General features: G+C 39.1%; 1 long non-coding RNA gene across 1 annotated transcript; it reads left to right on the top strand.

The window, feature by feature from the left end:
- The first annotated feature begins 520 nt into the window (after positions 1-520).
- LOC112783720 (uncharacterized) lies at positions 521-3,558 on the top strand. Its single transcript, XR_003816488.2, has 5 exons — positions 521-666; positions 809-1,462; positions 2,361-2,625; positions 3,031-3,264; positions 3,358-3,558. It is a non-coding gene; the product is annotated as an uncharacterized lncRNA (long non-coding RNA).
- Positions 3,559-13,739: the final 10,181 nt, after the last annotated feature.

Below are 13,739 nucleotides of genomic sequence, written 5' to 3' on the forward strand. Positions count from 1 at the left end.
TTCTTCTTCATACTCTTCATACTCTTCATCTCTCTGTTCACCTTCAAGCTCTACCAACATGGGCGACGGCAAGGTATCCGCAACGGTCTCTTCTCCTCCAAGCCCTCCGATCCCAAAGGTCTGATCTCTTCACCAAACGCTTCTATTTTTTTATTTTCTCGATTTTTTCCGTTGGGGTTACTTTTAGGGCTTTCACTTTCCATTTTCATTTTCCCCTGATTCGTTCCCCTGATTCATGTTCCTTCTTAGTTAATTGATAATGGTCACAATATTAGCGTTGTTTGCGACGTGGTTTTTTTCTGGTGCACTCTGTTTTGGTTATGACTTGAGCATTGTTTCAGTTTGGGCTAAAAACGGAAAAAAATAGTGTGTTTTCTTGCTGGTTTTGGTATTCCTTTTATTCTCACTGTTTTTTCCCTCCTCTCTTTTATGTATTGCTATAAAATTATATTATAGTATCTTGAAGCTTTAGTAAAGTTGTTTTATCCTTACTATGTTAATGTGTTATTGTTCCTTATAGGTGGTGCTCTAAAGCCAACAGATATTGACACATTATGAGTTCATGTCACTTGTGCTTGGTTTCGGCCTGAAGTGGCTTTTGCTAGTGATGAGAAGATGGAGCCTGCTTTGGGTATTCTTAGTATTCCGTCAAGTTCTTTTGTTAAGGTGAGATATCAATACCCAGTTTGTTTAGAAAATGTAATTGTAAAATGATATAGACTACAGGTTTCCTAAATGGTTTTCATGTGACATCTCTTGTTCCTTCTTTATGCCTATGTTAATCTAAATTGTGTTTGTTGAATTTCAGATTCGTGTTATTTGTAAGCAAATTCATGGTTCATGCACACAATGTTGCAAGTGTTCTACTTATTTCCATGCCATGTGTGCATCTAGGGCTGGCTACTGAATGGAGGTCGGATCAACTCTGGTTTTTATTTTTTATTTATTATTTCGGGCTTCCATTTGCGAATTGTTGTTAACCTCTTACAATTTGGATTTCAGTGTTATGCATCATGACTAATGTTTAGTTGACATGTTGCATTTTCTTATAGATAATTTAGAGACTTTTTTTTCTCTAAATTTTCCTACTTAAATGCAATTGCACATTTCGGAGAAAAATGATAAACATACAACAAAAATGGTTTTCTATTGTGCTTATCACAGGTATAGAATCTTCAATTACAACAAAAGAGACAATACTTTCTTCTTTGTCCCTTTATACGGTTTCCTTTTCAGAGTTTGCTTTTGCCACAATTTTTACTCTTTTTTGAATTCCTCAAGTATGAATTTAAGATTCATTTGAATCTTACTGTCAGCTTTTTGTTTTAATATTACTTGCAGGGCTCCCAATCCAGACACTATTTTGATTATGCAAACCCCCCTTGGGGTCATTTCAACTAAAAGTCTTCTACAAACTAAGAAAAAAACGGGTTCCAGGCTAATTTCCTCTAGAAGAACAAAGGTAGAAGAAATCCGTCAAGCAGATGATAGTGCTTATTAGTGCTCTTTTTTGTCATCCAATTTATTAATGTTAGTGTGTGTGTATGTGGCTTTTCAATCCCATCATCATTCAATTATTCAAGTGATGCATAGAAATTCTCAAAGGCTTTTATTCCTACTTCTCTTTTCTGGGTTTCTCTTATCTTCTTTCTGCTTCTGCTGTACCTGCAACCAGTAAGACAGGCCTTCAAAGTTGTTAATGAATATTATCGTGTCTGTTCTGTTTTATTATCAGTTATTATAGCAATTGGATATATCATGGAATTAATATATTTAGAGTGACAGAAAATTAAAATAGAATGGAATTAATATATTTAATATGATGAATAATTAGGGATTAATTTGATTTAATTTGTGTGATTTAAGGACCCAGAATTTGGATGGTGAAGAATCTGAAGATGCATCACTTCTACTTTCTTTAGCTAAGGCATCACTTGTTTAATATTGTTGGTTGGTTGGTTTTGTTTATGTCCATTTAAGCGTTAAAATTCTGCATTTGAACATGATCTTTTATTATCATTTATTGCCCCTTGGAACTTTTCTTGTGTTTGTTTTGCAACCATGCATATTTCTTTTGTCCCTTGTATAAAGATAAATGGTTGTTGGTGTTCAAAGTTGGAGTGTGGGATTTTGTTAGGTCTTTGTTTTGTTTCTATTTCCTTTTTCATGTTCACATCTCCTATTATTGTGGGCTCTCATGTTTTTTTTGGTTCTCTTCCTATTATTTGGTTGGTATCTTTAGTCTTTAATAATAACAATAATAATATTATTGTAGTAATTAGTCTCTTATATGCTACTGTATGTCATTTTCTTGTGTTCTCAGTGGAGTGTGTATTTTATTTCCACTTTGTTTTGGTTAGATTATGAAGAGCTTGGGCACGATGGTAACAGAACAGTTGCTAATGGTGTTGACAAGGAAGGGCCAGTGCTTTCAAAGCTTTGTTCAAGTTCCACAACTGAGCTTCACCACAAAAATGGAGCTCAAGGTGAGTCCAAACCAACCAACATGCCACCTACTAGTGTTATGACAAGACTCATCTTGATCATGGTTTGGAGGAAGCTGATTAGGAATCCCAACACTTACTCTAGCCTAATTGGCCTCACATGGTCTTTGATCTCATTCAAGTATGCAATCTTTGCTCATTTTAATTGTTGTTATACTTAACTAATGTTTTAATCTTAGACTTAGGAATTGTTAACTTTCTTAGGAATTGTTTCTTAATCCCAATACTTACTCTAGCTGTTATTTGCACATTGCTCATGTATTTTGACTTGCTTTCTTCTCTTTATTTGCACACCCTATTTATATTGGTGTGTTAAATAAATAAAAATAAAAACATGGTGTTAAATAAATCCTATGTGAACTAAGCTTTCTTACCAAACCTCATTTAGCTGCTTCCTAGTTCTTTTCAAGTGGCCAGTGATTCAAATCCTACCTTTTGTAGTTTATTGCTTTTTGTTTCAGGAGTCCTTCAAAGTTCAAAGACTTATTCTTTGATTGATTTGATTAGTCTGAAAATGAAACTGTAGGGTCACACATTGCTGCAAAGAGCAGCACTAACTACTTTTCCTTTCAATTTCACCTCTAATGGCACCACCACAACCCTAACTCTCTCTATCTTTTGATGCCACCAAAGTCTTCCTCATGAACACCTCAGATTCATTCCCACTTACACCAACACGGGACCCTCGCCACGTGTTGATGTCAATAACAACCAGTTACAACAAGGAGAGCAAGATGATCTAGAGGTCCGCGTTGAGAAGGTAATATAATCAACAAAGTTAGTTTTCATGATCTTTATTTGACTTAGCATAATTGCTTTCTAATTTATTAGTGATGAAACTTTTAATTTGCAGATTATATATAGATGCCGCTTTTTGGCTACTTTTGGAGTCTTTGGTTATTTAATTGTGGAAATTAATCGTGAATCGGGTGACGACATTTTGTACTATTTAAAGAATTTTATTTTTGTTGTTAGTTGATAGAGGACAAGCATAGAATTTATTATATATAACGTGACTTGTAATTTTGAACTCTTAAATTCCTTCTGTTCTTTTATTCATATAAAGAGTTCCCTAGTGTTTTCTTTCTCCGTGGGACATATATATGGAGATGATGCTTTCGCCATTTGATTATTGCTATTATACTCTGGTTGAGAAATAAGAATTTTGAACTCGAGATACATTATGTATGAGTATTAATGTATAAAATAATTATAGTATAAATTATGTCACTAATTACTATTTGATTTGTCTTGTAATAAAAATTACATTATATTTATAGGTTTTGGTAATAAAAAAGGACTAAAAATTTATATTGTGCAGTGATAAAGGAAAAATTAGAAAAAAAAGTTTTTTTTTTTTAAATTTGATAAGGCTATTGCCACGCTTTTAAAGCGTGGCCGTATCTCTAGCTATGGCCACGCTTTTAAAGCGTGGCAGTATCTATTGCTATTGCCACGCTTTTAAAGCGTGGCTGTATTTTGTTACTGTCACACTTTAAAAGCGTGGCCGTATCTCACACATATGGCCACGTTTTTTAAGCATGGCAATCCACAAAAGCGTGGCAAAAAATAAAGCGTGGCGGTAGGTCACCAAAAGTGTGGCGATAGAGCAACCGCCACCCTTAGACAGGCCACCCTTTCAAAAGCGTGGCTGTAGCTCAAAAAGCGTGGCGAAAAGCTATCGCCACGCTTTTTTCAACTTTTCGCCACGCTTTAAAAGCGTGGCAATAGAGTTATTTTCTTGTAGTGTGTAAGGTTTTATTACTTGGACGACCCAGTGCACTTGCTGGTTAGTTGTATCGAAGTTGTGACAAATTATGAATTAAGATTAGAGCACCAAGTTTTTGGAGCCATTACCAGAGATCACAATTTCGTGCACCAAGTTTTTGTGTGCGAAATCGTGATCATTCCATTCCTTGGTAACGGCACTAAAAACTCAATACGCACGTTCATGATCTTATATCTATTTCACAACTTCGTACAACTAACCAGCAAGTGCACTGGGTCGTCCAAGTAATAAACCTTACGTGAGTAAGGGTCGATCCCACGGAGATTGTCAGCTTGAAGCAAGCTTTGGTCACTATGTAAATCTCAGTCAGGCGGATTCAAATGAATAAAGAGATTATAGTGAACGAAAATTAAAATAGGATAGGGATACTTATGTAATTCATTGGTGAGAATTCGTTCCTCTGATCTCTGCTTTCCTGCTGTCTTCAACCAATCAATCCTACTCCTTTCCATGGCAAGCTTTATGTAGGGCATCACCGTTGTCAATGGCTACATTCCATCCTCTCTGTGAAAAAGGTCCAAATGCTCTGTCACGGCACGGCTAATCATCTGTCAGTTCTTGATCATACTGGAATAGGATTCACCCTTCTTTTGCGTCTGTCACTACGCCCAGCACTCATGAGTTTGAAGTTCGTCACAGCCATCCCTTCCCAGATCCTACTCAGAATACCACAGACAAGGTTTAGACTTTCAGGATCTCAGGAATGGCCATTCATGGGTTCTAACTTATACCACGAAGACACTAATATCTCGGACTCGGTGATAAACCACTATTTTATGGTTTATATTGTGTTTAATTGTATGGTTTTATCATGATCCTTACCCACTTATTCATTAAATTAGCATGCATTTAGATTTCCTTCCTGAATTTATTACATGTTTGAAAACTGCTTCCTAGAGACTTTAATTTTTTATTTTTAATTCTCCTTTATTCCATTCGATGCCGTGATCTGTGTGTTAAGTGTTTCAGACTTTATAGGGCATGAATGAGTTGGAGATTGGAAAGGAAGCTAGCAAAAATAGAAGAAACACAAGAATTTGAGGAGATAACCAACGAGAAGTGACGCGGTCGCATGGCTCACGCGACTGCGCGAAGGAGAGCAAATCGTAGTGACGCGGCTGCATGGCTCACGCGGCTGCGCGGATTGGAAAGCCCAAGCGACGCGGTAGCGTGGACGATGCGAACGCGTGGCGAGGAAAAACGCGAATGACGCGTCCGCATGGATGACGCGATCGCGTGACATGTGCGATCTGCATAATCTGCAGAATTCGTTGGGGGCAATTTTGGACCCCATTTCTGCCCAGTTTTCGGCTCGGAATAGCAGACCAGAGTCAGAGAACATGCAGAAATAAAAGACACATTCATTCAGTTTTTTTAGATCTAGTTTTTTTCACTCTCTTAGGTTTTCCTCTCTAGTTTTTAGGATTTTAATTTTTCAATTGGTCTTAGCATTAGAACATTGAGAAGAGTTATTTCCTCATCAAGACTTTATCATTCTAGTTTATTTTCTTAACTTGGTTTTATTCTTCCATGTTCTTTGTTTTGTTCAATTTTGTCATTCAGATACTTTTATGATTATTTAATGCAAGGATTATTTCTTTTTAATTCAATTTCAATTCCAATAATCATGTCTTCTTTTAATTCCCTTTCATGTGCTATGGATTTTTTATTTACAATGCGTGAGTAGTTTTCTTACTTGATGGGGAGTTGATTAAAAGGAACTCTTGAGTTGGAAGGATTGAAAGAAAATTTGTAATTGGGTTAAATGTTGGATTGATATCCTGTCACCGACGCCAATCCCTTTGAACTAAGTGGGTTGCAACTTGTGAACAGATCTGGTATTCCAACTTGTTTGACTTTCCCTTACCTAGTAAAGGATAACCAAACAGAATAACCATTAATTATAAATTAATCTTACAATTGCACCATCAATAGTAGAAATTCCAACCAATCAACTCCCAGTCAAGGCTTTTATTCATATTATTTAAATTTCCTCAATTTACATCCCAATTTACTTAGCTCAACTTCTTGGAACATCTGATTAATAAGATAGCACACTTTTCTGCAACTCGTTGGGAGACGACCTGGGACTTAAAACTCCCAGTAATTTTAATTGAAATTCTTTGTGACATACTTTTAAATTGATAGGCAGATTTTCGGTGAGTTAAGAACTATACTTGCAACGTAACTATTTTAATAATTTTTAATTCACCAGCTTCTGCGTCCCATCAATTTTTGGCGCCGTTGCCGGGGAGTTGCAATAGAGTGCTAATTTTATTAATTAGAATTTATTTATTTGCATTTTATTTAATTTTGCTACTATGAGCTGCATGTTTCTTCCGTCAAATGACGCGTTCACTTCCTGATCCGCGCTTGCTAATATTTGATCCTGAAATTGAAAGGACTATTTCACAAATAAGGCGAGAACAGCGTAGGTTAGCCCGCTCTGAGGGCGGATCTGAAAGTGAATCTGAGGAAGAAACCAGCCCCCGTTCTACTGATTCGGTTGTTTTACGTGCAGAAAACATGGTAGCTAGAAGAGTTACCATTCAGGAGGAAGGAGCTCCTGATTTTACAATGCAACCGTTTCAAGCGCATCATCCAGCGGTAGCTACAGATTTTGAAATAAAGACCGCACTGTTAAATTTGATGCCCAAGTTTCATGGCCTACCTGCTCAAGAGCTTATCAAGCACTTGAGAGATTTCCAGGCAGCCTGTTCTACTGTCAGGCGTGATGGCACTGATGAAACTTTAATTCTGCTGAAAGCTTTTCCATTCTCTCTTGAGGGAAAAGCAAGAGAGTGGTACTACACTCAACCTCTAGCAAATGTATCCAACTGGGATACACTCAGAAAGGAGTTTCTGGAAAAATTCTTTCCATCTGAAGTTACTGATAAAATGAGGAAGGATATCTCTACGATTGTTCAGGATGACAATGAGACTCTCTTCGAATACTGGGAGCACTTTAATAATCTTCTGGAAGCATGCCCCCACCACATGATTGACAAGATCGTGCTACTCAGCTATATCACACAAGATATGAGGCCCCAAGATAAGACCACATTGGAAAGTGCCAGCAATGGGTGTATGAAGAAGTACAAGACCACTGATGAAGCTTGGCAATTGATCAGTGATTTAGCTGAATCTACTCGGAACCACAAACAGAAGCAAGGCCGTTCAAGAGCCGATGCAGAAGTATCTTCTGGCAGAGAGACTGCTGCTCTAACTCAAAGCATCTGTGAGATGACTAACCTGCTGAAGCAAATGCAGTTGAATCAACAAGCTCAGCAAACTCAACCGCAGCAAAACCAACAACTAGTCCCACAAAGAATTTGCGGAATTTGTGCTGATTACAGCCATTACACTAATGAATGCCCGCAGCTCCAACAAGAAGACAACATGGTGGCATCCACTCACAACTTCTATGACCGCCCCAACCAAGGGTACAATCAAAGTGGAAATAATAACCATGGATGGCAGGACAATTCAAACCAGAATTGGAAGGACAACAATAATAGGGGAGGTAGAGATAATCAGGGAAATCAGAGGTGGAATAATAACAACAACAGGCAGCAAAATCAACCTCAACCTTACCGAGCACCACACCTGAGGCAAAACCAAGGACCACCGAACAATCAGCAGCAAACCTCTCAATTTACTCATTCTTCTGTATCTTCTAATGAAGATTTATTATAAGCTTTTGAGAAAAGACAACTGGCCATGGAAAGTACCATCGTGAACAGTATTAGCGCCAGTCTGAATGGTCTCACCTCTACTTTGCAAGCTTTTATGACACAGCTTGGTTCAGCACAAAATTCCAGTAACCAACCTTCAAGCACCACTGGAATCCCCTCTCAACCATTACCCAATCCAAAGGGAGGCATTAATGCCATCACCCTGAGGTCTGGAACTACACTATAGGAGAGGAATCAAGAGGAACCAAGCTCACCAGAATACGCCTCAGCTGAAGAGGTGGTGGGAATCGAAGATGTTGAAGAGGAAGAGGATATACAGGACATAGCTGAAGAAGAGATAGCTCAACCACAAGAAGAAGCACCAAAAGGCGCAGGCACCACGGAAACCACTGTTCCCATTCCATTTCCACAGCTTGCAAGGAAGCCCAGGAAGCAGCTGGAACCTGATCCTAAAATGGTAGAGATATTCAAAAAGGTCGAGGTAACTGTCCCCCTTTTTGATGTTATTCAGCAGGTACCTAAATATGCAAAGTTTCTAAAAGACTTATGTATCCATAAAGACAAGATTAATGAATTAGAAACTATTCCTTTAGGTAGTTCTATATCTGCTTTAATGGGAGGATTACCTGAAAAATGTAATGATCCAGTCCTTGCATAGTTAGTTATACTATTGGTGGTGTAGTAATTTATGATTGCATGTGTGATTTAGGAGCATGTGTCAGTATAATGCCTTTGTTCATATATGATGTTTTGGGCTCCCTTCCTTAAAAAGGTTGGCAGCTCGTTTTGTGTTAGCAGATAAAAGCATTATTACAGTGGCTGGAGTTGCTGAAGATGTTTTGGTGAATATTAAAGGGCTCACATTTCCCACTGATTTTTATATCTTGGAGATGCCCCATAATGATTCAGATAAGCCATCATGGATCCTACTTGGAAGACCATTCCTGAAGACATCAAAATTCGAATTGGATGCTTTTTCAGGAACATACTTCTTTGAAATAGATGGCCGCATAGTGATCTTCAATCTGAATGGAGTCATTAACAACCCCTCAGAAGATCGTTCTATCTTCCCGTGTGATGTTATAGACGAAAGTGTGGCTGAAGTTCAAAAAGAAGAGTTTGAAGAGAGGCACACTGGACAAGGTCCGAGTGTGGGGACCCTCTTAACTGACAGTGAGGGCACTTCGCCATTTTCACGAGCTCCAGATAATCCAGAGCCTGCCCATGATCAAAAGTTAGAATTGAAACCTCTTCCTCCACACCTCAAATATGCTTATCTCGAGGACGAGCAGAATCTTCCGGTTATTATTGCAAGAGAACTAACTTCTCAACAAGAAGAGCAGCTACTTGATGTGCTAAGGAAGCATAAGAAGGCAATTGGGTGGAGTTTGGCAGACATAGTGGGAATCAACCCTCAAGTATGCGAGCACAGAATATTTTTAGAAGAGGGAGCAAGACCTGTCCGTCAACCCCAGAGAAGATTGAATCCCACCATCTTGGAAGTTGTCAAGAAGGAGGTGACCAGACTATTGGAGGCCGGTATCATATATCACATTTCAGACAGTGAATGGGTAAGCCCAGTACAAGTGGTGCCCAAGAAGTCCGGAGTCACTACCGTGAAGAATGAGCATGGAAAGCTCATAGCAACTAGAGTTCAGAATGCTTGGAGAGTCTGCATTGATTACAAGCGTCTCAACCAAGCTACTCGTAAGGATCACTACCCACTTCCATTCATTGATCAAATGCTAGATCGCCTGTCAGGTAAATCACATTACTACTTTCTAGATGGTTACACAGGTTATTTCCAGATTCATATAGCTCCTGAGGATCAGGAAAAGACTACTTTTACATGTCCTTTTGGGACCTATGCTTATAAGAGAATGTCCTTTGGCTTGTGCAATCCATTAGCTACTTTTCAAAGGTGCATGATGAGTCTTTTCTCTGATCTTATTGAGGACTGTATGGAAGTTTTTATGGACGATTTTAGCGTTTATGGTGATTCTTTTAGCCTTTTCTTAGATGGGTTATCTAGAGTATTAGATAGATGTGTTAATACAAACCTTGTATTGAATTTCGAAAAATGCCACTTTATGGTAAAACAAGGGATTGTATTAGGACATGTGGTATCTAATAATGGCATTTCTGTAGACCCAGCAAAGGTGAATGTTATTTCTAGTTTACCTTACCCCTCTTCTGTGAGGAAGTCCGTTCGTTCCTTGGCCATGCAGGTTTCTACAGGAGATTTATTAAGGACTTTAGTAAGGTGGCACTTCCCTTATCCAGATTACTGTAGAAGGATATTGAGTTCGAGTTCAGTGAGGATTGCAAACAAGCGTTTGATAAGCTGAAGACTGCTCTAACGCAAGCCCCAATTGTGAGAGGACGAGACTGGAACCAGCCGTTTGAAATCATGTACGATGCTTCCAACCATGCAGTAGGAGCAGCGCTGGCTCAGTGTGAAGGTAAAGATCCTTTTGTTATTGCCTATGCGTCTAAGACTTTAGACACTGCCCAGTCCAATTATACTACTACTGAGAAAGAGCTACTTGCTATTGTTTTTGCTCTGGATAAATTCTGGGCTTATTTACTTGGTACTAGAGTAGTAGTGTATTCGGACCATGCAGCTCTAAAGTATCTATTAGCTAAAAAGGAATCCAAAACAAGACTTATACGTTGGATACTGCTGTTACAAGAATTTGATTTAGAAATAAAGGATAGGAGTGGTAATCAAAATTTAGTAGCAGACCACTTGAGTTGCCTTGAACATATTAAGGATGATTCTACTCCTATAGGTGATAATTTTCCTTTTGACAACCTGCAAGCAGTATCTGAGGTAGTCCCTTGGTATGCACCTGTTGCTAATTATTTAGTTAGCCGCACATTTCCCCCACATTTTTCTAAACATCAAAGAGACAAGCTGAAAAGTGAGTCTAAATATTATATATGGGATGACCCATATTTATGGAGATGTGGCGCTGACCAGATAATTAGACGTTGTGTGCCTCAATCAGAATTCCTGTCCATTTTAGAGGCCTGTCACTCATCTGAGAGTGGAGGACACTTTGGCCCTCAAAGAACAGCTAGAAAGATCTTAGACTGCGGATTCTGGTGGCCTACTCTTTTTAGAGATGCTGCTGAGTTTTGTAAATCTTGTCACCCATGCCAGAAATTTGGTAACATATCCAAGAGGGATGAGATGCCTCAACAATATATGCTTTTCTGTGAAATTTTTTATGTTTGGGGCATTGACTTCATGGGTCCATTTCCAAATTCTAGTGGATATTTTTATATATTGTTAGCTGTGAATTATGTTTCCAAATGGGTGGAAGCAATTCCTACCCGCACTGATGATGCTAACACTGTTGTTTCCTTTGTGAGAAACCATATTATATGCCTTTTTGGATCACCACGAGCGATCGTGAGCGATCAAGGCACCCATTTTTGTAACAGGAGACTAACAGGATTGATGAAGAAGCATGGGATAATCCATAAAGTTGCAACTGCTTACCATCCCCAAACTAATGGGCAAGCCGAGGTGTCAAACAGAAAAATTAAGCGTATCTTGCAAAAGATAGTAAAGCTTCATAGAAAAGACTGGAGCACCAGGCTACAAGATGCACTGTGGGCATATAGAACAGCATACAAGACACCCATTGGGATGAGCCCCTTCCGCTTGGTTTATGGAAAAGCTTGCCATCTCCCAGTTGAAATCGAACACAGAGCCTTCTGGGCAGTTAAGGAGTGCAACATGGGAATTGAGAATGCCAGAGCCGAAAGGAAGTTGCAACTGCAGGAACTGGAGAACCTTCGCATAGAAGCTTATGAGAATTCCAAAATTTACAAGGAAAAGACGAAAGTTGTGCATGATCAAAACATCAAGAAGAAAGAGTTTCAACCTGGAGATTTTGTCCTCCTTTACAAATCTCGACTAAGGCTCATGCCCGGTAAGTTGAGATCAAAATGGGAAGGTCCATACAGAGTAGAGAAGGCTGAACCGTACGGAGTCTATCACCTAAGCCATCCTTCAAGCTCTGAACTTATTAAGGTTAATGGACAACGCCTGAAGCTGTACCATGGTGAGAAGGTGCAGAAAAATAAGGAGCTTGAGATCTTCCGCCTGGAAGATCCCCGCATCGCAGCAAATTGAGCTAGTTGAGCGTCCAACTTACGGACGTTAAAGCAAAGTGCTTGGTGGGAGACAACCCACCACGGTATAATCGTTCTTTTCTTCACTTTTAGTTTTTCTTCTTTAATAACTCTTCTCTTTATTAGTGCTTTCGTGCTCTTTCATTTACATGTCTTTCTACTTCTTTTTAAAAAAAATAAAAATAAATAAATAAATAAATAAATAAATGAACAGAGAGTCCGGCTGGATCGGGGCTGGAGGCGTGCCAATGGCACAAATCGACCCACGCGACCGCGTCCCTGACGCATTCGCGTCGCATGGGAATCATGGCCTCCCACGCGGCCGCGTGCCCTGAATTTTTGACGTAAAAGGGTGCACATCAACATTTTGTGCGAGAGTGATGCTGGATTGGTGCTGGAAGCACAATCCTTGTCACGCGACTGCGTCGCCGATGGGGCCGCGTCACCCATTTTATGACGCACATTCATGCGATCGCGTGACCCACGCGATCGCGTCACCCCATTTTGGCAATTGAATAAAATTGAACAGAGAGTTGTGCTGGAGCGAGGCTGCACTCGCGCCAGACGCATAACATGGGTCACGCGACCGTGTCACCAACGCGATCGCGTCCCCTTCCCTAACGCGCACCCACGCGAACGCGTGCCCCACGCGGCCGCGTCGCATGCGCCGCACAGCTCAACCTAAAATTGCCACATATCTTATCTCTTCTCCTCCAAATCCTAATTTTTCTTTTCCCTCCTTCTTTCTTCCTTCCCCCTTCCTCTTTCTATCTCACCTTTCACTCTCTATCTCTCTCACCATCATTAGCAAGGTTTTACCTTCTTCTTCCTTCTTCTCTTTTCTATCATTCTTATTATATTATGTATATATATTATTATTTTCTTTTTCTTTTCTTTTTCTTTTCAAATTTTTATTTTTCTTCTTCTTCTTTTCTTTTCTTTACATGGTGTTAGAAACCTTTTGAGTCATCATCCCTCATTATATGCTTGTGGATTATTGCAAATTATTTGACAATTATTTTTCTCCCATTTAAGGGATTACTTGCATGTTCATCTTCATATTTTCTATACCCTATTCACCATGCATGCTATGTGTTTGTGAAAAAGCCCATGTGGCATTATGCACTTCTCTATGTTAATATACTATTCAATGCTTGCTTTTCAACACTTTCCCTTATTATTTTATTAATTGAATTCAATTGTCAATACAAACGTGATGGTTTGTTACAAAGTAATGCTTGGTCTATGCTACTCATGCCCTTTGCCAGCATGCCAATAAACACCTTGCATTCACTTGTCTTTTTATGCACTAGCTATTTCCCATTGATGGCTTTTCATATGTACTCGAGAGCATGTGTTAATGTCATCTACATTTTACTGTGCATCATTCACCCTCTTTTCCGTTTCCTTCCTTGCTGTATCTCTCTTTAAATTTAATTTTCTTTCTCTTCCCTTCTTTCAGGATGGCCACCAAGAAAGGAAAAGAGAAAGCTATATCCAAACCACCAGCAAGAAGAGGAACTAAAAGAGCATTAGTGGCAGAGCCTTCTTCAACCGCAGTCAAGCCCTCAACAAAACGAGTCAAGAGGATAATAAAGGTTGACG

The sequence above is a fragment of the Arachis hypogaea genome, chromosome 20, assembly GCF_003086295.3.
Source record: "Arachis hypogaea cultivar Tifrunner chromosome 20, arahy.Tifrunner.gnm2.J5K5, whole genome shotgun sequence".
Taxonomy (NCBI): Eukaryota; Viridiplantae; Streptophyta; class Magnoliopsida; order Fabales; family Fabaceae; genus Arachis; species Arachis hypogaea.